This window comes from Danio rerio, chromosome 5, assembly GCF_049306965.1.
Source record: "Danio rerio strain Tuebingen ecotype United States chromosome 5, GRCz12tu, whole genome shotgun sequence".
Taxonomy (NCBI): domain Eukaryota; kingdom Metazoa; phylum Chordata; class Actinopteri; order Cypriniformes; family Danionidae; genus Danio; species Danio rerio.
This window is the reverse complement of record NC_133180.1, coordinates 25116545-25143493: the sequence shown is the minus strand read 5'-3', so window position 1 is coordinate 25143493 and position 26949 is coordinate 25116545. Positions and strand designations below refer to the sequence as shown.

Below are 26949 nucleotides of genomic sequence, written 5' to 3'. Positions count from 1 at the left end.
GCCTCCGCAATAGGGTTTAGGGTTGGGGAAGGTGTAGACGTTAACAACTGTGATAGTTGGGTTTAGATGTGGAGTAGATGTGGACGTTATTAACTGATGTATAGCGCCATCTTGTCAACAACATAGTTTTGACACGTGTCTTAATAACATAAAGTTAACACCTCTACACCCTTTCATGTTACGGCCTTGTCTTGCAGCCTGCAGACAGACCCTACTTAAATGTAGTGTTCACATGAATGTTAAAAGTGATGTCACATGCTACAGATCAGATCTGATCTTTAGTCACATGCACACTACATGAATATCCCATTGTTTTCTCATACGCCAGTGGGGTTTAAACCTGGTCCTGGAGGGCCACTCTCCAACCTGCCTCAACACACCTGTCTGGAAGTTTTTTGTATGCTTAGTAAGACAGCAGCCATTCAGTGTTAGGACTTAACTTGACATATGCTATAAAAATGCAGGGATATTCTAAGCCAAATTTGGGTAAACGATGGAAAATGCAACCACTGGGTTATAAATTCAATTAATAAATATGTAACACAGCAGTTATTTTATTATTTAACCAAATTTGTGTTGAATGAGTGCACTGCTTTCCTCCAATCACTCAATTATCTTTGTTTTAAATAGCAGAATTAACATTAATGTATTTTGATCCTAATTAGGAGCACAAAAAGCATTGTGCCAGCAGTTTATATTTATCAAGCAGTAAAACTGCCCATTTCTGTGGCCAAAATAAGCTGTGGCTGAGAGGACTGATGGGGTATTGTTCTGCTCCACTTCACAAGTGAAAGGAGAATTTTATAATTTCATGATGTTCATTTATGACTGCACACTTCATTGCATTAGAATGGTTCTACAGCTCCTTTTCCAACCTGATCAAAATTTCATTCAGATCAAGTTTAGTTGGATCCACTAATGTGCTACCCAAAAAGTGCACATCATGAACCAGATACTGAATTTAAAAATGTAGGTAAAGTTTGCGACTCTTGACACAAAATGCGCTTTACTTTTATAGTAGGAACACTTACTTTACATTTTCACTCTCCTAAATGATATACTGAACAAAACAATGTGACTGGGTGCTTTAAATGTCAGCCAGCTGGCCTCGCAGGTAGTCCTTGAGAAATAAAAAGTGCATAAGAATCCTTCTGTCAGTCTGAAGGTCTTGCCCAATGACACAAAAGTATGAGGCTTCTCATTGTTCGATACTTTTCTTCCAATTCTCCAGTAACCAACTAGCTAATATGTGCAACATGCATTACATGTATAGCTTTAAAAAGTCCAACATAAGATAACTAATGTCCTACAAGAAAATAGCAACTATTTTAGCTTTTAAAATTTAAGAAGCGTTTTTGCACTGCAGAAATACGAGCTGATCATTTTGTTTCTTTGGAAGCAATTTTTAAAATGCTGGGGCATAGCCAGGCACTGAGCAAGCATATTACACGATTGCTCAAAATTGTTAGCACTCACAGCAGAGCATTTTTAGAATAGCAATCACATTATTTTTGCAGCAAAAACACTTTGGTGGACATGCACCCTTAATTTAGTGGGCTTTGTTTTAACAATCTAGGCGTATGGCGCAAAAGCATTAAGGGCATGTCCGAATCCACTTTTGCTAATTTAAGCATGGAAAAATACCAATTGTACCCTGGCACAAGGTCTAACAGCGTTGTGCTTATTCTCTTAATGAGTTATGGGTGTGGTTTGAGTATAATGTGCATTAAATCAATCAGAATCTCATCTCCCATTCCCTTTTAGAGTCAGTTGCGTCACGGTAATTTTGTAAGTGGAAAACTGAAATGTTCACTATTGAAAAAACAGTTAAACAGACCATCTGCAGTGTGAGGATAAAGAATGAACCTCTTCCATTTGCCTCTTTACTTTCTCTTTACTTTACTTTTACTTTTTACTTTACTCCTATACTTTCGTGGATAAGGAAACAATATTGTACGCATTCCCCTGAAGACATCCATTAGCCTACATATTTAATTTAGTTTGTTAAGAGCAAGGATTTGTTTCAAAACTATTGCTAAATTCAGTTGTAATTTCCAGCAAACGATTAAATAAGCAATGATAACAAAGTGTGGTCAAAACACTGAGTTATATCACAACACATGTCCAAGTCTTATGCCCCATATGGGGACGCATACATTACGTCTCCAAAACCTGGTCAAATCGAAACTTGTTTTTTTTAAAACAAAAATAAATATGCATCTAATAAATAATAATAATAACAATTTCAATTGTAAAGTGTCATAATTAAGATAATGAAGAAAAAAAACCAACCTGACAAGAAGGAGGCATTGATTTTTTTATATGTATTTAGAAAATAATATTCTTTGTAACATTTTAATCCTTTATTTTTTTATATGTAAAGATATTTAAGCTATAAGATATTGTAGAAATATTTAAGCAATGTGTATGTGTTTGGACCTGCATAGATGCACAACTAATGTGCTCTGTGCTGGACTTTAAACCAGCTGTTAGTTGGTCAATGGCTCAGTCTATTTTAGTTCCATAAAACCGCAACAAGCCAACGATGCGTCTTAACAGACCTCCTTTAGAGACACCCATGAGTACACAAAGTGGCGCAAATGGATTTGCTAATTAAACAAAGTGGCGCAAAACAGGAAAATTAGGGTTGCGTTGGTCTGATAACAGTAACAAATCATGTCAAAAAATTCTTGCGCCTTATTATTCCAGGTGTCTTTTAGGCCCTAGAATTTTCAGCACTCGCAGCTGAGCAATTTTTAGAACAGCAACTGCATTTTTGCAGAGAACAAACACTTTGGTGGACATGCACCCTAAAGTCAGTGTTTCTCAATTTTAGTCCTCAAGCATATTTCACTTCTCTCTTATTTAACACACCTAATTTTGATGGTCAGTTCATTAAAAGAGCTCCATGCATGAACTGTGTTCCATCTGACACAGTGTGCATTGCTCCCTTCTGCTTAATTGTTCTCTACCTGAGCATGAGAAACCTTATTTTACTTCAGAACATTCATTCACATCTTTGCAGAACAGCACTGCCTGCAGCATCTTACTAGAGAAGCATAAAGTGTTAGAACAAATGTCTGAAGTAAAAAGAGAAATACACAAATGTGCAGAGCTGTGGGGCACGGATCCAGTTTTCTGATACACTGGTGTAACTTCTGGTACAATGCACAAAAGCTGTGTATCGCTTACTTATGCACTATTCAACGCCATTTTGTAGTATAAATAGAGTCAGTAGTGCATTCACACCGAAAACTTTTAAAATATTAAGTGCACTTTAATTACCCGGATGATGCACTCATTCAGCCGTTAAAATGAAGTGTGGAATGATGGACACTTCACGCACTCAACGACTGCAGTTTTGCTCACGTAGCGGAAGAGGCGGAGCTATTGGGCGCACATGTTGGATAACTTTATTTATTTTGGATTGTGAAAGCAAAATTCTCCTACGAGAGTGATTATAGCGCCTCCCAATAGTGAATGCGGCAATACTCACGGCAGGTATTATTTGATAGTTTGGTCATTTATTTCACTGATTTGGCAACCGTCAAACATCATCAGGGAAACGGTTTGAATTTACGCTTAGTAAAAAAAAAAAAAACATTAGTGTGGCATTTGGGACAACACTACATACATATACTATCCTGTTGATTGTGTAAGTGCATAAGTACATAGTGCATGAGTGGATAGTGTATATTGTGCCATTTGAGACGCAGCTGAAGTCATTTCAGACTAAAAATATTAAGATTTAAATAAGTTTAACAGAATTACTTTGTGTATTTGTATACACTTCCAAAGCCTCATTCTTACATATATTTTTGTTAACCTGCTACTTTTTTTGGATTATTTTTATATTGATAATAACGAGTGTTATAAAACACATCTGCATTCTTTACAGTGTGTGTGTGTGTGCGTGTCATGTATCAAACATGTGTTGTGTCTTGATGAGCGAGCATGTGTGATGCAGTGTGCAAGACATAATATGTCTTCAGTGTCTGTGTTTCAGAGTATGTGTGTGTGTGAGATTGTGGGCAGCTTGTGTACATCTACCACCAGAAGAGATCAAACATACGGCTCAGCACCCCAGCAGCTGCCAGAGCCTGCCTTTTATCTCTCTCTCTCTCCTCCATACTTTCTGAATTAACCGTCTCTGGTTCACTTACCATGAGCGCATGTCTCCACCCATATCTGTCTTTCTCTCCTTATTCTTTTCTTCGCTATCAATCTTTCTTGCCTTTCCTCAGTCTCTCATCCCTGTTTCGCCGTCTCGATCCTTCATAAACCCCCCCTCCTTTCATCCTACATCACAATTTATCTCTCCCCACTGTCTCCCCACTCACTCCCTCCCTTAATCTCTCTCTCTCTCTCGCTCTTAATCTCTCCGCGTCCCATCCCTCTTCTCTCTCTCTCTGGTGTTAATGTGGGGGTGATTGAGGAGTGCTGGATGTGTGCTGTGACAGGGCTCATCTCTTGCAGTGATGCATGGTCCGCCCGCTCCTCCCTGTAGCCCCATTACACCCTGATTAATCGCCCCTGTTTAACTCAATAATTCATCCCTTAAAAAACAAAACCTCCACTGGGAGCGATGCTGGGAAGAGGGGGCTGAGGAGAAAACAGGCAACAACAGGAAGAAGAAAAAAACAGATCAGGCAAAGAGCGAGAGATATGGGCGGAGGAAAACGAGGGAAGCAAAAGGAATTTGTCCTTGTTCCTTTACGTGATGAACTCGAACAAAATAAAACATGTTATGATGTCACTGAGGTGAAAATGGAACCTCAGATTTGATATGCTGACTGCTTGAGTCAGGCGTGATTTGTCATGCCGCGTATCGCGTACAATCTCAGTTCCAGTAATTATGCAATGCGAGGAACAGGCAGAAGCAAGTTTTCTTCAAGCTTTCTGGCCACTTATTTTGAGGTGTTTCTGTTCCAACTCCTCGAACGCTTGGTTGTTTTTGCCTTCCTCAATTTCACATACGTTTGTGATGATCCCAAATTAGATGGAATTTTCTCCAACTAAGTCTTAATTTCAGAGGTCGCCACAGTGGAAAGAACCACCGAGAGGGGTGCAGACTCGGTGCAGATGAATCTGAGCTGCATCCAATGCTTTTTAATGTGCTCACCTAACCCCATCCCTAACCCTACCCCTCACAGTGACGTCACTAACTCCATTGAGTGCATTGTGTCTGACCATGCATCTCTGAACGATGCAATCTCTGTTTGCATCTTAAAGGCTGCCTCCAGATACTATTAGAACCGTCAACTATTCCAGCATATGTTTTACGCAGTGGATGCCCTTCCAGTCGCAACCCAGTTCTGGGAAACACCTATTCACAACCAGAGCACCCGGATGAAACCCCAACGAACACGAGAGAACATGTAAACTCCACACAGAAATGCCAACTGGCCCAGCCGAGACTCGAACCAGCGGCTTTCTTGCTGTGAGGCAACAGCACTAGCAACTGAGCCACCATGCTGCCTTTTTGTACCATGCTATTTTATAATTAAATATTTTTCTTATCATGTATTTGTTATTTCTTATCAATATAATGTTGGAAAGGTCAGAGACTCATCACATTTTGTGATATGGTGATTGTAACAAACAGGACTAGTAACCACTCATCCAACCAGCAGAGGGAGCCTTCGCCTGAATTCTGACTGCCCGTTCCTCGTTGATTACTTCCTGTTTGGTGGCCATATTTACCTGGCCAGTGGCCACACCAAACACAAAGTATTGCCATTATCTGCTGCATTACCAAGCGTTCTCTATTTGTTTTATACTGCCTTCCTGTTCTGACCTTTGTGAATGTTTTGTTGACCACTGTTTTTAAATTACTGATTTAGCCTTTACTGCCTTATTTAGACTGTCTGTTTGTTTCTCTGAATCTTGTATGATTTACAGACTACGATTGAGCCTTGCAATTTGGATTTGTTTGCTGAGAACTAAACTTCTTGCACTTGGATCTAATCTGTCTCCATGTTGTCACCACCGCCATAGTCACAGTGATGTTTTGACAGATCAAGAACAAAAAATCTGGAGAATTAGTAACTTTAAATTTTACACAGTAAATTTGCTTTACAGTAAATTTAAATTCAAAACTTTTTACGTTCCTTTTCAAAGGACTTTCTTATCTATTATAATCTGCGCTGTGTTCCAAACTATTCAATGCATTAAATACATTTTTACAATTATGTTCAAAACAGCAGTGTTAGGGGCCGATCACACCGAACGCGCTTTTTGTGTTGAGAGGTGCCTTTTTTTTAATGATTTACAAATCATTTTGCATTCTGCTAACGCACCATGTGCACCTTGTGTTATAACAGCCTCGCATTTTTGCCGCTGCATGTTGTGCGCTTGCAAATGAAAGAAGTCAACTCTGAGCAGGAAAAGTGTGATATGTCACTCGCATCTGTTTCATTCTCCAATCAAATGAAAGCAGAGGCGGGGTTTCCGTTGAGATGACAGCAGTGTTTGTGGTTTAAAGAGGACTACTGAGATTTTTGAAGATAAGAAACTGTTACTGTTTTGGAGTTATCTGGAGGTGTATAACTCACAAATCTTGAATATCACAATATTATTAAATATTAAAATTATACAAAAATTAACATCAACACTTGGCACAATAGGCAGCTGATTCAGTTGTGGCCTAACGACATAAAAAGCCTTGTGTTTTGGTAAGCAAAAGCTCGTTTGGTGTAATCGGTCCTAATTCTGTCAACTAAAATGACTTTTTGATGCAAACAGAAACTTGATATTTCTGCTGTGCCAGTAACATTATTTACTCTTTTTTTCTTACTTATGCTCATCTAATGAATACAAGAATGTCCCTTTTTTTAAAAAAAAAAAATCACTTTTATTGAGACAAAAGAATGCAGAGTATTGAAAAAGAAATGGACCAGATTCTGAATGGAAGGATCGCCAAAGAAACTCAAGTCAGAATCATATTTAGACCACAATTAGCACACTAGTCCCATATGTTGTGTGCTCTAACCACAAAGCTATTGGTTTCGGTGTGTTTGATAGCTTTTATCAGTTTGAATACATTAGATGAGTACGCATTCCTATACTTACTATATAACATATCATGTTACTAGCACAAAGGACCTGTCAAATTTCTATTAGTGTCAAGCCATATTTTTCACCCTTAAAGAATTAACAATGCAAAACAGAAGGTGATAGTTAACAGGTTAAAATGATTATTTACTGACTTTTATGCTGTTTCAAGTGTCTGATTTTTGTTCTGCTGAAAAGAAAACATTAGGGCAAGTGCAAACTATTTCTCTCTGAATAATAGAGACCACAGTTGTCAAGCTTGTCAAAACTGACAAGAAAAGTCCATAAAAGCATCATAAATCAAGCCCATACAACTGCTGCTCTATTATTTCAAGTCTTCTGAAGTCACGTGATAGCTTTGTGTAAGAAAAACTGATCACTAAATTGTTATTTTCTGGCAATCATGCTGTCTGTGGCAGTCCTCTAATCTGATTTGAATCATTTAATACATAAATAAGAGTAAAATGCACAACCACAGTTTAGTGTCAGTGTGATACTTGCCTTTTCATTCTTTTTTTTTTCCTTGCCATAGTCTCTTCAGGAGTTGCCACAGTGGAATGAACCACCAACTATTCTGGTATATGTTTTAAATAGCGGATGCCCTTCCAGCTGTGACACAGTACTGGGAAACACCCACACACACACACACACACACACACACTCATATACTAAAGCCAATTTAGATCATCAAATTCACCTATAGCGCATGTCTTTGGACTGTGGGAGAAACCGGAGCACCCGGAGGAAACCCACGTGAACACAGGGAGTATACTTGACTTTTTAAAATAAATATTTTTTTTTATGCAACCTTGTTGAGTTTAGGAAACCTGATATAATCTAACATCTGTGTACTTCTAACTAATTCTCACACAGCAGTACTGTATAAGTCAGACAGCATTTGCTGAGATTATTTCCTATTTCTGTGTAAAAAAATCTGTGGATATACATGGAATGATTTTAAGAGTATAAGAGCTAAAAATGTAACAAATGATATAAAAGTATAATAAATGTACATAAAAACAAATATTTATATTTGAAGTCCACGTGAACTAGAAGTTGCTGACACTTTTATTTCAGTATGCTGATGTTTCTCCAACTAAAAATTAAGTGTGGAACAGGGCTTTCTTTTTGCGCATCATGCCATCATAGCAAACTAATGGTAAGAGGGGCGTGGTTAAGAATACTGTGGCTAAAGCCGTCAAACTGACGTAAACAAAGAAGGAGTGCCCTCCAAACACTGAAGTAAATAGTCATTGGACGTAGATTAAAGATTAAATTTAAAATGATTAAAGATTATTAAAGAATAACAATGTTCGTTAGCATTGTATACTTTGATTTCACAGATACTTTAAAGCAGTGTTCCTCAACCACTGGGCTGCGGACTGGTACCGGTCCATCGATCGATTGGTACCAGTCCACACAAGAAATCACTAATTATTTTCATTTTATTTATTATCTGAGTCAGAATGATCTTTTATTTTGAAAAATCTTTTATTTTTTCGTATTTTCTCGGTTACATTTCAGTCACTCTGCGCCCAAATTTAACCCACAAGCAGCAAAATAAGTAAGAAACAGACAACTTTGCAAAGGGGAAAAGGCCCAGTTAAGGACTCGTGAACTGCCAAGGGGGCCGGTCACATATTGCGTCTTTTCTAGAGTTGGTGCAAGTTCATTATTTTCAATAGAGGTGCGTGGTGTCACACGCTCGAGCCTACCAGACGCATCCAGTTTAATGAATGCCATGAGGAGGGACACATTTCGGTAGACTAATTATCTTAGACAAACACAGAACACCCAAACACTGCAGAGCTTAGTAATTTTCTCCAATAATAAAACTTGTATCAGAGTGACAGCTTGTCTTTTTCTGGGAAAACGGTTGATGGTCACCTAGCAACCTACGAACCTCCGACACCCTCTGAAAAATAACAGTATCATAAAGTCAACAATTACAGTTGTTTTGTTGTGCTTTTTGCTCTTTTTTTGAGCATGCCAACTCCCTGATCACCATTCAGAGAACAACAACAGAGTTAATATTAAGCTAACTGCTTCTTGTATTCAACAGATAAAGTCAGTCATACAAGTTTAGCACAGCATGAGGGTGATAACAGAATGCTCACTTTGGGTGTACTGTTGCTTTAAGGGAATCCTTTGTTCTCAGGATTGTGTAACAACAGTTTGCAGTGAAATGTAACCAACCTCGTCCTCCCAGCTCCATGTTTATCTCTACCAATTTCTCACCAACATTCTTGCCTCCACTGCTAAGCGCTGATAACCTTTCCCCAAAAGTGCTCTGAGGTAAAAACCTGAGCGATCAAATGAGGTCATGAGCTGATGGCGGAAAGGAAAAAGGGCCTGGTGCCAATCACCCAATCCAGCCGAGGGAAGGTAAACACAGGCAGGTTAGACATAAAAGAGCTCATAGAGTTTTGTTATGGCTCATGTGCCTCAAACTGACATGTTTGACAAGTGCACTAGCTACTAGCGATGTTAGGACATGTCCAGCTCTGTCTACGATTGGGACTTGTTTTGCAAGGTGTTCAGATGTGTTAGTGTTTCAGTGAGAGGACTGAAGTTTAAAAATGTATTTATCAGGTGTAGATTTGGTAAGAATTGTTCAACGGAAGTGAAATGCCTGAGCTAATTAAGCATCAGAATATTTTTAAATCAACATCAAAAGGAATTTTAGATGTAATGCTGGTAAGTTGAGCATTGACAGGGCTCCTAAAAAGAGTCACGCAGGGGATGTTTAACTATTAATGACTGCTCATCAAAGGCTTAATACTGGACAAGTACATAAATTTCTAAATTAATAAACAGAATATAAGTGAATCTGTAGGTCCCACTATGTATCACAGCATCTAAATAAACATCAGACTGAATATTATATCACTGGACAATTTTTGTTCAAATGTTTTGAGAGGTTTTTAATGTAAAAAATGTAATGACAAAAAGAAAAAAAAAGAATATTTATGTTGCTTTAACTTATTTTAAATAGTTAATCATGGTTCAACTCTTTTTTTAATAATATGTTATTATTATATATTGTATATAAAGTAATATAATGTAATATTTATATATTGTAATATAATATTTAATATAATAATATAGTATAGTATAATAATATAATATAGTATATAATATAATATTAAATATAATATATTTATATTTTGATTGATGTAAGCTGCGATGACTAGAAAAAAGTTTCAACTAAAAGCTGAAGGCAGCACTTATTAGATCAATAAATGTATAAAAACTGTAATATTTGTTGCATTTTTCATTAATTTTTTAACTATATTTAAAAAAAAAACAATTTTATTTTTTTATCAATATGTAAAACTTTTTTTAATTTTTTATATTTTAGCGTAAACCATGACAGATTTTTTTCAACAAATTCATTCTGAAAAAATAACCCCATATAAATTTCTGGAGGTCGCGAATTATGTAGCCAGAAGTGCATATGGCTGCATTTCTTCTTTAAAATGAATGCTACGGGGCAGTATGATGCCCTTCCTTTCCGAGTTTACTAGCTGACCGCTTACCTCCGTATGGTTGGCTTTCCCGCTGTTACCAGCTTGTCCAGTTAGCTCGCCATGTACGTTGGCGAACTTGAGACGTAGAAAAGAGTTGACCAGGATGATGGGGTTTGAGTCTGGTGAAGAACGGTTCCAGAAAGTGGGTAAGACAAAAACAGAATCCAAAAAAATAGAATAAACAAGTAAATTACGAAGTGAGAATGTAGTAAAATCTGAAAATGTGGTAAAAATCAGTTGAGGACTTTTCTTTTTCTGGATTGCTTTTCAAACAGTCATTATTTTTGTTATTTATTGGGAAGTGGGTGGGCGGGAAAATCGATACTTTTGAAAACACTATTGGTTGGGTTTAGAGAAGGAGGAAGGTGGGTCAGTCAATCGGTCAGTCAGTCAGTTGAAAGCGGCTTCTGGTGGATTTATGTGAAAACAGCAGGCGCGAATGGTACTAGTGAGAGAAATTTGAGGTCTCAAAAGTGTACACAGCGGCCTCTGGTGGATATGTGAAAACAAAAACTGCAAAAGTAATTAGCTCCTGGAACGTATTTGGCACTCTCCAGAAATGTATATAGAGGTACGTTTTCAGAATAAGCCTGGGTTGATTCTTTGATATTTAGAACGTTCAAAAGAACAGCTTTTATTTGAAATAGTTAATTTACTTTTAGTCACTTTTAATCCATTTAAAATTCAGCCCAAAATGAAAGGGACATCCATAATTGTATTTTTCAGTCTTCTAAAAATTAACTGCTTCCAACAATCTTAAAAATATCTTCTTTTGCAATCAAATACAACAAAAACTAAAAAGTTTGTAATTACTCAAGGGTGAGTACATTTGATTTTTTGGGTAAACTATCTCTTTATGTTTATTAACATCTTATTGACCCAAAGTTTTGAACAACAGTGTAAACATGGCTTTGACTCATATTTAGAAAATACCTGCCATTTTAATCTCTCAGAGGGTGAAATCTGCCCCACTGATTTGACTATGATTCTGAGAGTCTATAAACACACAAGACAATGACAGTAAATGTGTATTCTGTCTGTCTGAGAAAGCAATGATGGTATCTGCAGTACTCATGCTGTATGTCTGCTGATAACGGCTAGACTCTGGCTCCTTCCTCTCGCAGATAAACACGGCCTCCATACCAAACTGTGAGTGCATGTGAGTGATAGGCCATGTGTGTGTTTGTTGTGTGAGTGTGCACGAGTGAAGTGTGAGACGCGCTGCACAGATTATCCAGCTGGAGTTCATCTCTCCGATGTACATCACACAGATATACACAGCTATCTCTTCATTTTCTGAGAGACACGTCTATCTCTGCTGGAAACAACAGACTAGTGTTTGCTGTAAGGATTGTTTGGTTTCATATTAAAATATAAAAAAACAGCGCAGATAGCATCATAGTGCAACTACTCTTCATGCATCCCAAGTTTGAATAGTTCTTTCTCCAGTTTCCTCCTGTCTGATGACTGTTCTATCACATTAAATACCAAAAAAAGACTGATTAAATCTTTAAGATGATTGTCACGGTGGCGCAGTGGGTAGCACGATCACCTCACAGCAAGAAGGTCGCTGGTTCGAGCCCCGGCTGGGTCAGTTTGAATGTTCTCCCCTTGTTTGCAAGAAAGAAAGAAAGAAAGAAAGAGAAAAAATGTGATAGCTGGAGCTGTGGTCTAATCATTAGTATATACAGGTAATGTGTGTTAATTGTGCGAAAGAAGATCCCATTCATCTTCTGGTACTTTTTATTTGTGCTCCATTACCATTGATATCATTACTCTGTGTCATTCTTGTTTTTGTGGTGTGCGTTCTGCTATTCCTTTACCTTTTGAATGTTTGGAACCATGATTCAAATATTGTATCAAGACCTTGTACACCGTAAAACCAAAAAAGTTAAGGTAACTCGTAGGCTTAAAGACTAATCTTTACAAGAACTTAATGCATTTGAGTAAATGAAGCCATTTGAGCACAGAAAACCCCGATATATGAAGAGAACTCAAACCAACTGACAACTGTAAAACCCAATGAGTTAAGGCAACTCAAACTGTTTGAAGAAACCAATTGCTACAAACCATTTGAGTTAAAAAATGAATCCACAAGTACTGTAAACTTACTCCATTTGAGTAAATGAAGCAATTTGAGCACAGTAAAATCCGATAATTGAAGAGAACTCAAACCAACTGAGTACTGTAAAACCCAATGAGTTAAGGCAACTTAAACCGTTTAAGGGAAACCGATGGCAACAAATCATTTGAGTTCAAAAACGAATCTAAATGAGTATTGTGAACTTACTCAATTTAAGTTAAAGTAATGAGACATTTAATTAACTCATTAACTTCAACACTGAGTTCAAAACTCTTTTCAAATGAGTAGAATTAACTTTCAGTCAATTTTGAGTTAACGACACTCATTTCATTTGATAAAGTTGACTTTTGGGTTCTACAGTGTACGTATTTGACCAAAATAATGACTGGCCTACATTTTATAATGATTTACTAAATCCATACAGTAAAATCTTATTCAGTCTCACAAAAAACAAAATGATACCAATTTGTCAGCCATAGGTTTGTAATCAGTACAAATAACAACATATAAAATATCATTAATTTAGTGCAATCGCTTATTGTTTTCATATTTCAAAAGCACAGGTCAGAAAGAGTATGTTGTTTATTTTACATAATCTTTCATGTGGAACAATAATGGAGCATTATTTCACCCACATTTAAGCAATTGTAGCATTTTATTTTCACAAAAGTTAGTTTCAATCAGTTTGAAGTGATTTCTGTTTAAATATTTTTTAAATAAATTTTCAAATATTTCCATTCACAAATCCTGTATTTGGAGAAACATAGCAATGTTAATAATGATTAAAAAAAAAAAAAAAAAAAAAAAAAAAAAATATATATATATATATATATATATATATATATATATATATATATATATATATATATATATACACAGTTGAAGCACCAGTTGAAGTCAGAATTATTAGACAAAACAATAAAAAAAATATATATATATATATATATATATATATATATATATATATATATATATATATATATATATTATATTATATTAATATTTTAAGGTCAATTAGTAGCCCCTTTAAGCTATATTTTTTTGATAGTTTACACAACAAATCATCGTTATACAATAACTTGCCTAATTACTCTAACCTGCCTAGTTAACCTACACTGTAATCCCGAATAAGTTGACAAAACTCAAAAAATTTGAGGTAATCAGTTACGTCAAATTTTTTAAGTTATGAAATTATCTATTTTAAGTAAACAGAAACATTAAGTTTTGAGTTTGTTGTACTCATGCAAGACACTTCACCTAACTTAAAATACCCAAGTTACTCAGCTTATACGTTTTAATTGCAATTAACTTAATTGTTTTAATTTTCCAAACTTTAAATACTTAGTCACCCAGCTCATACATTTTAATACCAATTAACTTAATTGCTTTAATTTCTTTCAACTTTAAATACTTAAATCACCCAGCTCATACATTTTAATAGCAATTAACTTATTTTTAATTATTTATCTCACCTTTACATACTTAGTCACCCCGCTCATTCATTTTGATAGCATTTTTTAAAATTAACTTCTCCATCGTCAGTTTCACAAATAAAATTAGCCATTATTTTAATCTTTAAACCCCATAAATCTGTCAAAATAAATCTGTAATTTAAAACACACAGACAATACCATTTTAGACATTTATTGTTAAAGAAAAAATGTCCAGCAGTACTTTCAAATTTGTCTCCTATGCAATTACAAATGTCTTAAAACAATAAAAACTATTAGACATAAAGAGATTGAAAATGAACACTATTCTGAAATTAATAAAAATTACCCACAATGTAAATATGATATCAGACATAAGAGCCTCAAGAAAAAACAACTATAAGTTTGATAAAATTTAATAATACATTAAGTGTAAAACTTACTCTTAAGGCATTCGTTAAAAAAAAAATAATAAGTGCACATTCTGTGAAGTGACTCGTTTAGTGTAAACTACACAGAAACTGTATATATATATATATATATATATATATATATATATATATATCTCGTTGAAGTCAGAATTATTCGCCCCCATTTATTTTTTCCCCCAATTTCTGTTTAACGGAGAGCAGATTATATATATATATATATATATATATATATATATATATATATATATATATAGTAGCGAGGCAGAGGGAAAACAGCAACACAGTTGGATAAGTTTACAGACAAGTCCCCGGAGGGTGCTTTATTTACAACGTGAATGGGGTGTAAACGGTGCTCTTCTTTAAGGTGAGGTGCTCTGGTGCTCCGGGAAGTAAGTGAAGGACAGTGAGTAGTCGGATGTGGGATCGTCACGAGCTGGAGTCTGCTGTGGAGAGACAGAGAGACAAGCGTTAGCGCATGGAGTCATTGGGTGAATGAAGCTCATCTTCTCCTTGCGTGGGCTTGGTTTATATGCCTCTCCACTAGATGACGTCCAGCTGTGAACGATCCTGTGTTGATGATTGTCCAGCTGGGTTGAATTAGCGACCAGGGCGACGTGGCATGTGTGCGCTCGTTACAATATATATATATATATATATATATATATATATATAAATATATATATATATATATATATATATATATATATATATATATATATATATATTCAGTCTTGGTTGAACTATGATTCTGTCATTTACTTATTCCAAACCTGTTTGAGTTTCTTTCTTCTGTTGAACACTTAAAAGGTTATTTTTGACCAAAAAAAAAAAAAAGCTGAGACCTGTAACCACCGATTTCCACAGTATTTGTTTTCCTATTAGAAAGTCAGTGGTTACAGGTTGTCAGCTTTACTTAACTTTTGTGTTCAACAAAAGCAAGAAATTCAAGCAGGTTTGGGACAAGTGAAGAGTTAGTAAATGACAGAATTTTACATTTGGACAAACTATCCCTATATATAATAAAATGCATACTTACCAATTAAAGGTAAATAAATGTTTTGAAGTTACTACCCCAGAGACAGTCTTTATTAAGTTAAAAAAAAAAAAAAAAAGCTCTACATCAACTCATTCTTTAAGGTTTCCATGCTACGAGACTTTTTATTTTCCATCATCCATACCAAGCAAAACTTTTTGCACAAGTTCAAAGTCCTTTACTATATATTATGTGAAGAGCATACATTAATCCATACAAGACAAGAAAGGTCTGAAAGTGTGCTGTGGGTGGTGTCCAATTCATTCTTCAGGACAACAGAGACCCTCAGTGAATGCAGGGCCAATAAAGCATCTTCAGTCAGCAGGATTATCAATCTAAAAACATAATTCAAGGATATTAATGTAAGGACAGTATCAAAATGACTGAGCCAATATTATATGATTCATCAACTATTCTTGATTACAAATATGTTATTAAGTAAAAGTTTTCAAAACTTTCATCTTTTCATTAAACATGCCTAATTGTGAAAAGAATGAATGAAGTCTTACCATGGTGTTCCTAAAGAATCTTAAGTCACGCTCACGCAGCAAGACCAAAAGACCTCTGATAACAGTAGTCCGTCATGAACTGACATCATTCAGTTCCTGGAAATCAAGAATCAATTTTTTAAAAATTAAAAAAATAATAATAATTCAAATTATATTTTAATGTATACTTTAACAAGTGACCCCAAACATACCTGCTCATCATAAAACCTTTAAAAGATTAGCCAGGGTATCTGCTGTCTTGCCAGTTTTGGATGCTGTTTGCATTAAAATTGTCATCAAATGAAATAGGTGGTGGTCCAGTTTTGCAAAGAATTTGTGGGGAAAATTCTCATTTGTAACATGTTGGTACTCTGCAAACAGCAAAAAGAAACAAGAGAGAATTTCATAAAACAAACCCACACCACAAAATATACAATTCTAGAAAAAATGTATTAATATTATTATTATGTTTCATTTACTTATCTATTTTTTACCTCAGATGAAAATCAGGTGTTGATCAGATGTTGAAAGCAGGATCTTCATGTTGTAAACTGAACTCAAGGTCTAGCTGAAGTTTCACTTTCCTTGCTGCAAAAGTATCATTGATAAATACACTGTAATATTTATTTTATCTGGATATGCCAGGCATAGTAGTACAAAATAAATATTTTACCCACCTTTCACATGCCTCCATTTAAGAACCTATCTGTAGTCAGCAACACCTGACCTTCAATTCTGTATGTACACAAAGTCACAGTGTCATTTAGCTGAGAGTGGAAGTAGTACAATTACATGATGTCTAACGTTAACCTCCAAAACGGTTAGCAATAGAGCTGATTATCATGTTAGTTGCTTTGATTTGATGAACACAGATTTAATTTAAACAGTATTGAAATTTCTAAAACTGAATAGGACGACAAAGAAATTTAAGGCCTGATTTTAAAAGCTAGAAATAACAAAACGTACCTTATTGTCTAATGATGTAAAAATATATAGACTAAAATATTTATATTTTTAAGATATAAATATATTTTAAGCTACAAAATTTGCACATCAGAAAACTGTCTTCTTTACCACGTCTTGAATATTTTGTTTTGTTATTATTTTATTTAATAACATAATTTTGTATTAATGTGTTATAGATATGCATACTTTGTTTTTTAGGCTGTTTATATTCTCTCCAGAGTAAACATTTTAAAAAATAGATTGAAAAAAAAATAACTTTTATCATACCTTTAAAATACATTTGACCTAAATGACATTTAAACTCACTTAACTAATCGCATTAATCAGGTAATCATTGATATGCAGAGATGTCGTCTTAAGCGCGAGGAAATATAAAGTGTTGATCAGTGCTGGTGATTGAGGTAAAGTTAGTTTTATATTTACACATTCAGACTTTCACCTTAATAATATAATTTCAGAAAGGTAATTTTTGCATATTCTTAATGGTGAAATCATATTAGCAGCCAATGACTTTCAAAGTACAACATTGTTCAGTCAAAAAAAATAGTGAATTTAGTGTAATGTTGTTTTCATGTCATACTTGCATGTGATTTCAGAACGAATAGACAAAGAACCATGGTAAACAATTTATGGAGCGAGTCACAAGTTGTTACTAAATGAATGTATGAATATAAAACCAACTTTACCTCAATGTGGTAGTGTAAAATGAAGCTCTGCTCTGTACCTGCTCAGGTGAGGAGCGCAGCTTAAATGTTCTCCGTCAGGCTATCCTCATACATGGATCAGCAAGCAACAAGCTGCGTGTGACAGAGTTAAGTTTTGAGACTACGTTTTTGCGCGTCATCAGAAAATACCGTTAAGTGTTTAGGCGGAGATCATTTGAGTTATGATTAACGTCACGTTTCTTGCGCCTTTCGTTTCCGAAGTGCCTACAGATCACGAAGATAATACCACATTCACACAGACTGGATGGAGTTCAGCGCAGCGCCATGACATGCGGTTGTGAGAGCGCACGTCTCCATGACAACTTCAGCACAGGCTGAGAAAAGGCATACTCGCGCCAAGATTTAAATTTTTTTAAAAAATGTAATCTGCCGATTTTAAATATTTTTGTCTTTATCACACTCTGTTAAAATTCAGAGTTAACACATTACAACTAACGCTAACATTGCACTGATTCTAACTTTTTAAACAGTAATGTTAACGTTAGTTAGCAACAAGTGAGGCTAAATATGTTTTCTGTAATGTACGACATGTAAACGCACCCTGATTAACTCTACATTACATTGAACTGTTACTGTGATTATATTAATTAAAACATACATTTAATATTTCTTGGATTTGTAAATATTTTACTTACTGTAGTGTGAAGCGAGGCCGATCCGCCATCTTGAAAAAAACGAATGAAGCATGAGCACGTACGTGGACCTGGATGACGTCAGACGCAAAATCACTAGGCTGACAGAATTTGAGTTGATGAAACTTTAAAGAGACATTTTGTATAGATTAAACCCAGCAGAATTGTTCACCTTACTTGAAAGATTAAATTTTTTCAAACTCAAAAATAAGAAAAAGTTCTAAATACTCATCAAGGTTAATTAAGATAAACGAATTTTAATGATTTAAGTTAATAGAACTCAACTCAATTAATTAGTTACAGCATTAGGGTTTACAGTGTACTTAACCTAGTTAAGCCTTTAAATGTCACTTTAAGCTGTATAGAAGTGTCTTGAAAAATATCTAGTAAAATATTATTTACTGTCCTTATGACAAAGATAAAATAAATCAGTTATTAGAAATGAGCTATTAAAACTATTATGTTTAGAAACTTGTTGAAAAAAATATGCTCTCCGTTAAACAGAAATTGTGGAAAAAATTCAGGGGGGCTAATAATTCTGAATTCAACTGTGTATGGTCAGCATAATCAATAACAGGGTGTTATATCTTATACAATTGTTTCCCTGATCATCCTAAAGAGTATTTAATTTTTTCAAGGAGCTTAAAGTGATGTCTATGTATATGAAATCACTTTTGTAAATTTAATTTGATGTAGACTCACCTTTGAGGCTTGTGCCTTTACTGTTATAGGTATTATCTTTGTTGTGTAGGGACTTTCAATACATAATAAATGCTACCTTTTAACAAAGCATGCACTGAAACGTTATTTTTATTCACTGTTGTTGTATGAGCTCATTGTAGGTCACATGATGTTATCAGATTAAATAGCTGATTTTAGAATAGCATGCTTGCACTACTGCTTTTTGCTAATATGCAGTTCTGCATTCATGTATGTTTAAAAAATGACTTCCAGTTAAATCAATAAGAAGTCCAGAAAGAAATTGCTGGAGATATATCTGCTTATTATCTAAAATAAGTTCTGTTATGCACGACACATTCCGACAAGTATACCTACACACAGTCTCCTGCAGTAAAAGCAGGCATATATGGATGCGTGCTATTCTGAAAATGTTGTGTGAAAGGCATTCAGGCACGTGATAATGTTCAGGGGTGCAGATTTGTCAGCCTCTCTTTTTCTATCTATCTCTACTTGTCACACTGAGTGGAGCTGTCATGGCATACATCAGGAGTGCTACATGGCCTGGGGAAACACAGGGCAATTATGCTAATAAATAATAATAGGATTGGCTACATGACATCATGAGTGATGGGGCCTCTCAGAACTCATTTACATGACTTTGTGCAGCAATCATCGGCCCCACTAATGTAACGCTAAGCAAATGAGCCCTTTCTGAATATTGTGCAATTTATGGCAAGTCGACTGGCACGGAGAGCGAGTCTATAAATCATGTTGAAACACATGCCCCCAATGACAGCTAAATCAACATAGAGTAATTGCTTTGAAATGTGCTGGAACAGTGCTGGCTGGACAGAAAGAGAGAGAGAGAGAAGGAGAAGGAGAGGGAGAGAGTGAAAAATAGAGGGAAGCAGGCTTTGACTGAGTGTGTTGTGCTTCTGACCTCCCCGTGACACCTCACATACATATTCGTTTTTTGGGCACAGGCTGCTTTTTCAGTTTTAAATCTCATAATGTACAGAAAATGCAGCCTTATGACAGAGAGAATGGAGAAAATATCAAGCATGCTTATGTAAACTCAGTTCAACGTAAAATTTAGGTAGTTTTGGGATCAGTTTGTTCAGTTGTAACTTTTATGTATTGGCAGAAAAGAGGCAAATGAAACCATATGATTTCATTCGTACAAAAATACACAAATCTAATTAATAAATTCAATACAATTAAAAAAATACGCTCATCCAATTCGTAAATTCAAAACACAATTCATAAATACACAAATCCAATTTATAAGTTCAAAACACAATTCACAAATACACAACTCTAATTAATGAATTCAAAGCAATGAAAAAAATACGCTCATCCAATTCGTAAATTCAAAACACAATTTATAAATACACAAATTCAATTTATAAGTTCAAAACACAATTCACAAATACACAACTCTAATTAATAAATTCAAAGCAATGAAAAAAAATACGCTCATCCAATTCGTAAATTCAAAACACAATTTATAAATATGCAAATCGAATTTGTAAATTCGAAACACAATTCATGAACATGCAAATCCGATTTGCAAATCCAATACGCAAATCATAAATATGCAAATCCTATTCCTTATTTCAAAACACAGTTCATAAATATGCTAATGCAATTCATAATTTTGAAAACATGATTCAAAAATACATAAACCTCATTCGTAAATCCAAAACACAAATAAAAAGTCCAATTCATTTGGTGAAAATATTGCAGATTTTTACTTGTGATTTCGCGAACTGTGTGTTTACAAGTTTATAAATTGGATTTTGTAAATGTGAATTGTGCTGTGCATGTATGAATTGTCATTTTATAAATTGATCTAACAAATTTATATGACCTAGCAAATAAATCAAACTAATTGTAGTTTAGTCATTTTAGTAACTAATTTAGTAACTAATATGTACATGTATTGATTAATAAATTAATATTATTATTGATAATAATAGTAATAAGTTTTACCCTGATGAAGGCAAGTTTGCTGAAACAAGAAGGCGCAGATGATTGGCTTAGATAGAGTACATTCCCACTGTTTACCAATCAGAGGTAGAGCGGGTTTGCGCACACATCAGTGGCACACACCAACATTCAGGAGTCAGAACGATGGCAAATCCAACAAGTTGAAAGGTAGAGTTTGCAAACTGGAAATATGAGCACTACTTTTCCCTCGATGAGGTGAAAGGCAAGAATGTTGATGTATTGTGGAACTTATGCCCAGGAAAAAAAGAGTCTCTCTCCGTCTGTGACAAGTAATTCTAATCTAATGAAGCCCCTCACGTCATCACATACCCCCACAAAATTAGTAACTACGCAGGTGATAATGTGAGCTCTGCAACCATTACAGGAGATGAAGCCACAACGTCAATGCAAATAAAACTTCATTTTTCTCCACCGCAAACACTTATTACTCAGACAGAATTCAACCAAATTATATCTAGATATATAGTTGAGGACATGCTGCCATTGTCTCCCACATTGTCCCATAACAAAATTAAAATAGTGTGGATTAGTATACAATGGTTTATAATGATTTTATGGTCATCTGACAGTAACGCAATAGTTACTTTCGCTGGTAATTAGTTAATTTTATAATTATGTACCTCAGTTACTATTTGTGAGATGTAACTCGTAACTATAACTAATTACTTTTTTAAAGGAATGTGCTCAACACTGATAATTGCCATGTCAGTAAAGTTTTTTTTAACTAATTTATAATTTACTAATTATAAATTTACTAATTTTTTTTAAATTTATATCAGGGCTGTCCAAACTCAGTCCTAGAGGGCCGGTGTCCTAGAGTTTAGCTCTAAATCTAATCAAACACATCTAATCTAATCTAAACCAGCTAATCAAGTTCTTGCTAGATATGAAGCAAGTTGGAGCTAAACTCAGCTCCCTCCGGGACCGAGTTTGGTCACCCCAGCTTTATATTATATAGACGAATTCCAAATTTCATGATCACTTGCAAGAAAACTAAAACAAACACAAGCTCAACCATACTTGCTTCTTGACGTGAGAACAAACCTTACTGGTTCTTTCATTTGCTGCTTGAAATGCAAGAATGAGCCTCATTGGTTCTCATGCATTAAGCAAGCATGATTATGTTTGCTTGACTGAATACTGTAATCTGATTACTTTTTTAATGAGAATAAAAGCCTAAATTTTTGCATCTTATACAATGATCCAATCTCTTCATCTCTTAATCAATGGTTTGAAGACTCTGAAGATGAACAAATTTCATCACATTTTATTTTGATGGTCTGTTTGTTGAATTTAAGTTATATTGCATATACATGCCAAGTACTTCTCATTAGATTCTGAATAGACTGTTAGGTTGGGGTTGGGGTTGGGGTTAGTGTAAGTTGGCATGTACTTGCAAAGTTTCTTATAGTCAGTTTAATGTCTGTTGAAGGAGCAGTATCAACAAATATTAAGAAGACAGCCTACTAATACTCAAATGGACCTAAAAAAATAAAGTGTTACCCAAATTTCTCATAGAATGGCACATGGGTAAATGATAACAGACTTTGTAATTTGGAGTAAACTACCTCTTTAAATGTAGGGAGAGCATGTCCAAATAGTAAAACACAAAAAAGCCACAGGATTAAAGGTAATAATGTTTGGTTCATGCGCTGACTGATCCTCCAATAGACCATTAAAAGGTTTTAATTTAGTTTTCTTGTACAGTATATGTTGATTTGATTCTTAAAATGCAGCTACTTGCAGTTTATGAATCCCCAAAGAGCATGTTTGATGTTTGTAATGTACAGCTGAAGTAAAAAAAAGTTAGTTGCTAAAACTTGGGTGAAATATTCCAAAAACTTTTGAAGTAATTTTCTAATAATTCTTTCCAAAACTACACAATGTGATAATTTACAGAGATGCTGATGTAGTAGACAAAAGTGAGCGTCCACCACAGGCTGAACTGCCCTGCTCCACCAGCAGAGGGAGCGACTGAGGCCTAGGCATCAGCATTAGTCTGTATGTGCCACAGTGAGTTAGCAGAGCTCCATACAATGACCATGCTGTATTACAGAAAAGGGGGCTTACTGCTAACACTTCACCTCTACACCACACTTCCACAAACACACACACTTCAACATCACACACACACACAGAGCGCAGATTTAGCATCAAGCCACTGACTGATTGCTTCAGACACTGTCAACTACTGAATGACTGAGTGTGCGTGTGTGTGTGGAGCTGTCAGTGGGGCACCAAGAGTGTTTTTTAGAGTATGTGTGCAGTGATACGTAGCAAACACTGGCTTGTCCATCATCATCCATTACCCTGACAAGGAGAGAGATTAATGACCACGGGGTCAGCGAGGGGCGCCTGCTCGCCTCCCTCCCTCCCACACACACACAGTCTTTGAAGCAAAGCAGGGTGTGCTGCACACACAAAACCAATAATGTATACAGTATAAACTAAGTACAGCAGAAAAGGGGGAGAGAGAAAGATCTGGATTAATCGTCGTTTTCCCAGGGAAGTATTGTGGTTATTCTCTTGCAATTCCACGTCCTTTCCATTTACTCATGGTAGCATATTGAGTTACGCAGTGCTGTCAGGTCTTTCAGCAGTGTTAAGTCGCCGTTTGAGCTTGAGGGCAGGTTTTCATTCCAGCTCTGGACTTTCTCCGGCTTTCAATTCGTTCCCTATGTCTATCCTCGGCTCACTGTGGACATTACAGACCCTGAGCCACACGGAAATGATTTTAAGTAGATTAATATTCACCCTACAGTCAATCGACTGCTTATATGGATAGAAAATGAGCCTTTTTGTGACTGCTGGAGATTTTAATTAAGCAGAGTGAAGTTAGAAAAGCGTGAGTACGATGTTAGCATGAAGTTAGCATTGCCAAGGTCACGGGATTGAGTCCAAGAAAACATACATACTAATAAAATCGCTAGAATTTGTCAGGTTGGATTGAAGCATCTTCCAAATGTCTTTTGGATAATCTCCTCTGTGTACAAAAAAGCAGTTATCCTGGTACTAGCATGTTAGCATCTTGTTTTTAAAACTCAGCAAAGCGACTGGATTATGAACCTGTTAAATAAACCTGTTGTTACTTCCAACATCATTGGATCTTGGTCCAAAATCTGCCCTCAGAACCACCTTTAACATAAATCTCGTCATTGTCATGAGTGTGGCGAGGCGATACAAAATCTCTGCTAGATTCATTAAACAAAACTTGGCAGCCACTTCAGTTATTAATTTCTATGCTGCTTGATGATCTTTATTATATTTGCATAATGACGGAGACTGCTGATAAGCAACATATCATGGCTAATGCAGTGGGCCTTAATTAAAAACAGCTCGTTAAGATGAGTGTGTTCATTACTGGGACAGATGGCTTCTATTAGTTCTTCTGCCATCACTCATCCTCATGTAATCACACACAGCGGCCATTTTGAAATGTCCTCCTCAATGAGCCTGAAGGTCTCACAAAGATTAAAGGAAGGTTTACTATACTACACTTATGCTCATTGCTTGTTTTAGTGTTAGCACTTTGTTCGTTAACTAAATCCTTGATGGTGTAACATGTCATGTAGGCTGATGCTAGGTCTCACAGCTAGCGAATAGCGATGCCATGGCACAGTCATATGGAAATATCATACACATATCATACGCATACATTCATATACTGATTTTTAACCAAAGTTTTACCCATTACCATATTTTTAGGGTAACCTACTAAATCTTCTTGGTATTTTAAGGTACAATCATAAGCCCTGGTACTATGATGATTCTATATCTTAATTTTAACATTTTTGAGTTTTTTTGTTAGTGTACAGTATGTATAATATATTTATCATAGTTATTTTCTAAGCATTTAATAAAGTATAATTCTACAACTTTGTAAGTGCATATAGAAATATATATATATTTTAAGATTAGTTTTTAATTAAGCATCGAATATAACAGTGTTATAAAATGCAGCATTAACTATTAAGCATCAAATAATATAATATAATATAATATAATATAATATAATATAATATAATATAATATAATATAATAATTGGATTTTGTTATTTGTGTATGTCAGTGATAAAGTTATACATGAAGGTAAGTTTTACAACAAGTTAAAAGTTTTAGTAAGTATGATGTTGTAGCTAAAACTATGATTGCCAAGGTCACTGTATAATGGAATTCCAACTGTTAGTGTATGTGCTAATGTAAGCTAAGCTAACAGCACAAGCCAAAGCTAACAGCAGCGCTAGGGCCTACAGGCCTGGACTCTCAGCCTAGAACGGTGACTCTGTAGGACAAATCACGTTCAGCGGCCCCGAGAGAGATATTACATCAGGTTAACTGGAAAGCAGTGTGTGTGTGTGTGTGTATGTGCGTGTGTGTGTGTGTGTGTTACTGCGGAACATTATTATCCTCTGAGTGTTACGTAGTAATTGTGCCTCGTGCTGTTCAATCGAACTGTCGCTTTAGCTTAGCCCTCTGCTCCCTGGCCTGACAGGTTCATACACACACACATTCGCTCAAGTACCCAAAGGCTGAGTAGACTTGACATAGGAGTCCTTGGAGCTTGGCAGTAGCGACTAGCCAATGCTGACTATGAGCTCTAATTATCCACTCTTCGTCCTCATCTTCCTCGTCATCGTTAGTGCCCGCTCGCCTTGTCAGAAGTAATCGGGCAGCCGTCACCTCTCCCCGCTGCCCACAGGGTTGTCAAGGCGACCGTGGAAAGGTCAACACCACGCAATTAAATCTCCCTGCGGTGGGCAGGAGAGAGAGGAGAGGAAGACGACGCTGACTGTGACACCAGGCCCCTAATGCCTTGCACTGTAGCCTACTTATGCTGCTCATCACAAGAACACACACACACGCACACAGACTCCAGTCCCTTCATTTATCCCCAGCCTCCTCCTATTTTCACCTCCACACTTTTTCTCTTTCATTGTGAAGGAATGGATGTGTTTGTTTGTCTTTCTCTGAGTAGAAAACGGACCGTATTCTAGATTACTACAAGATTAGACACAGTGTTCATTTGTTCAAAACTGTTTGCTTTCACTTTGTTTTGTTTGGAACTGCTTAAGCCAAGAGATCTGGGTTTCTCTCATTCTTTCTTTTATTTTCTCATTCTTCTCACCCTCTTTCCTCTGGTCGATCATTTGTCTTCGAGGGCTTCTTTTTGTTAAAAGGAGTGTTCACCCAAAAATAACAATTCTGTCATTGTTTACTCACATCCATTTTGTTCCGGTACTGTATATATTTGTATTGCTCATACTTTGAGGAGTTTTTTTTAATTAATCTGAGCAATGGTTCACAGCGCTGTAAACTCCAAAAAGTACCAACACACAGAAGAGGGAAATTAGAGTAGTTCATGTAACCACGTATAAAAAAGTATCTGTTCAATAACAGTTGCCTATAGTTTCCCAGAGGGAATTTGTAATGGATTTCCACAGATTTCTGAGCCCATCCTTGATCCCTTGAAGGCAAGTCATTTTACACGGTGGTCATCTTTAAAATACCTCTCGGGCAATATGCTCAGCAATTCTGTTTGAATGGGGAATCCAGCTCTCCAAAAACTGTTTGCCAAGCTTATGCTTTGTAACTGTAAAACCATGTGCAGTTTATTGAAAACTTAACCAGGCAGGCAATGGTCAAAGGGAACAAACAGAAGCATGAGGAAATTCCAAAAGCGTAGTCAGGTCAAAGGCAAATGGTCGATACAGGTGGCAGACAATGTAAACAAGGAAACAAAGCAAGGGCCAAACACGGATAGACCCAGGAAATGCTTAGAAATGTTAAAGGGTATAATCAACAAGACTCAGCATGGTGTGTTTGTGTTTGTTTGAGAGGTGTATAAATAGTCTGTAATTAGTCCTTAACAGCTTCAGCTGTATCTGTT

At 35.8% G+C, this 26949-nt stretch overlaps 1 long non-coding RNA gene across 6 annotated transcripts; it reads right to left on the bottom strand.

The window, feature by feature from the left end:
* Nucleotides 1-14816: 14816 nt before the first annotated feature.
* LOC137495588 (uncharacterized) lies at nt 14817-18419 on the bottom strand. 6 transcript variants are annotated; one of them, XR_012406852.1, is made up of 8 exons: nt 18375-18419; nt 17739-17811; nt 16726-16783; nt 16543-16636; nt 16261-16419; nt 16070-16165; nt 15766-15895; nt 14817-14970 (listed from the first exon to the last, which is right to left on the bottom strand). It is a non-coding gene; the product is annotated as an uncharacterized lncRNA (long non-coding RNA). The 6 variants fall into 6 exon arrangements; XR_011015491.2 differs by lacking the exon at nt 17739-17811; XR_011015492.2 differs by lacking the exon at nt 17739-17811 and having other exon boundaries at nt 15778-15895.
* Nucleotides 18420-26949: the final 8530 nt, after the last annotated feature.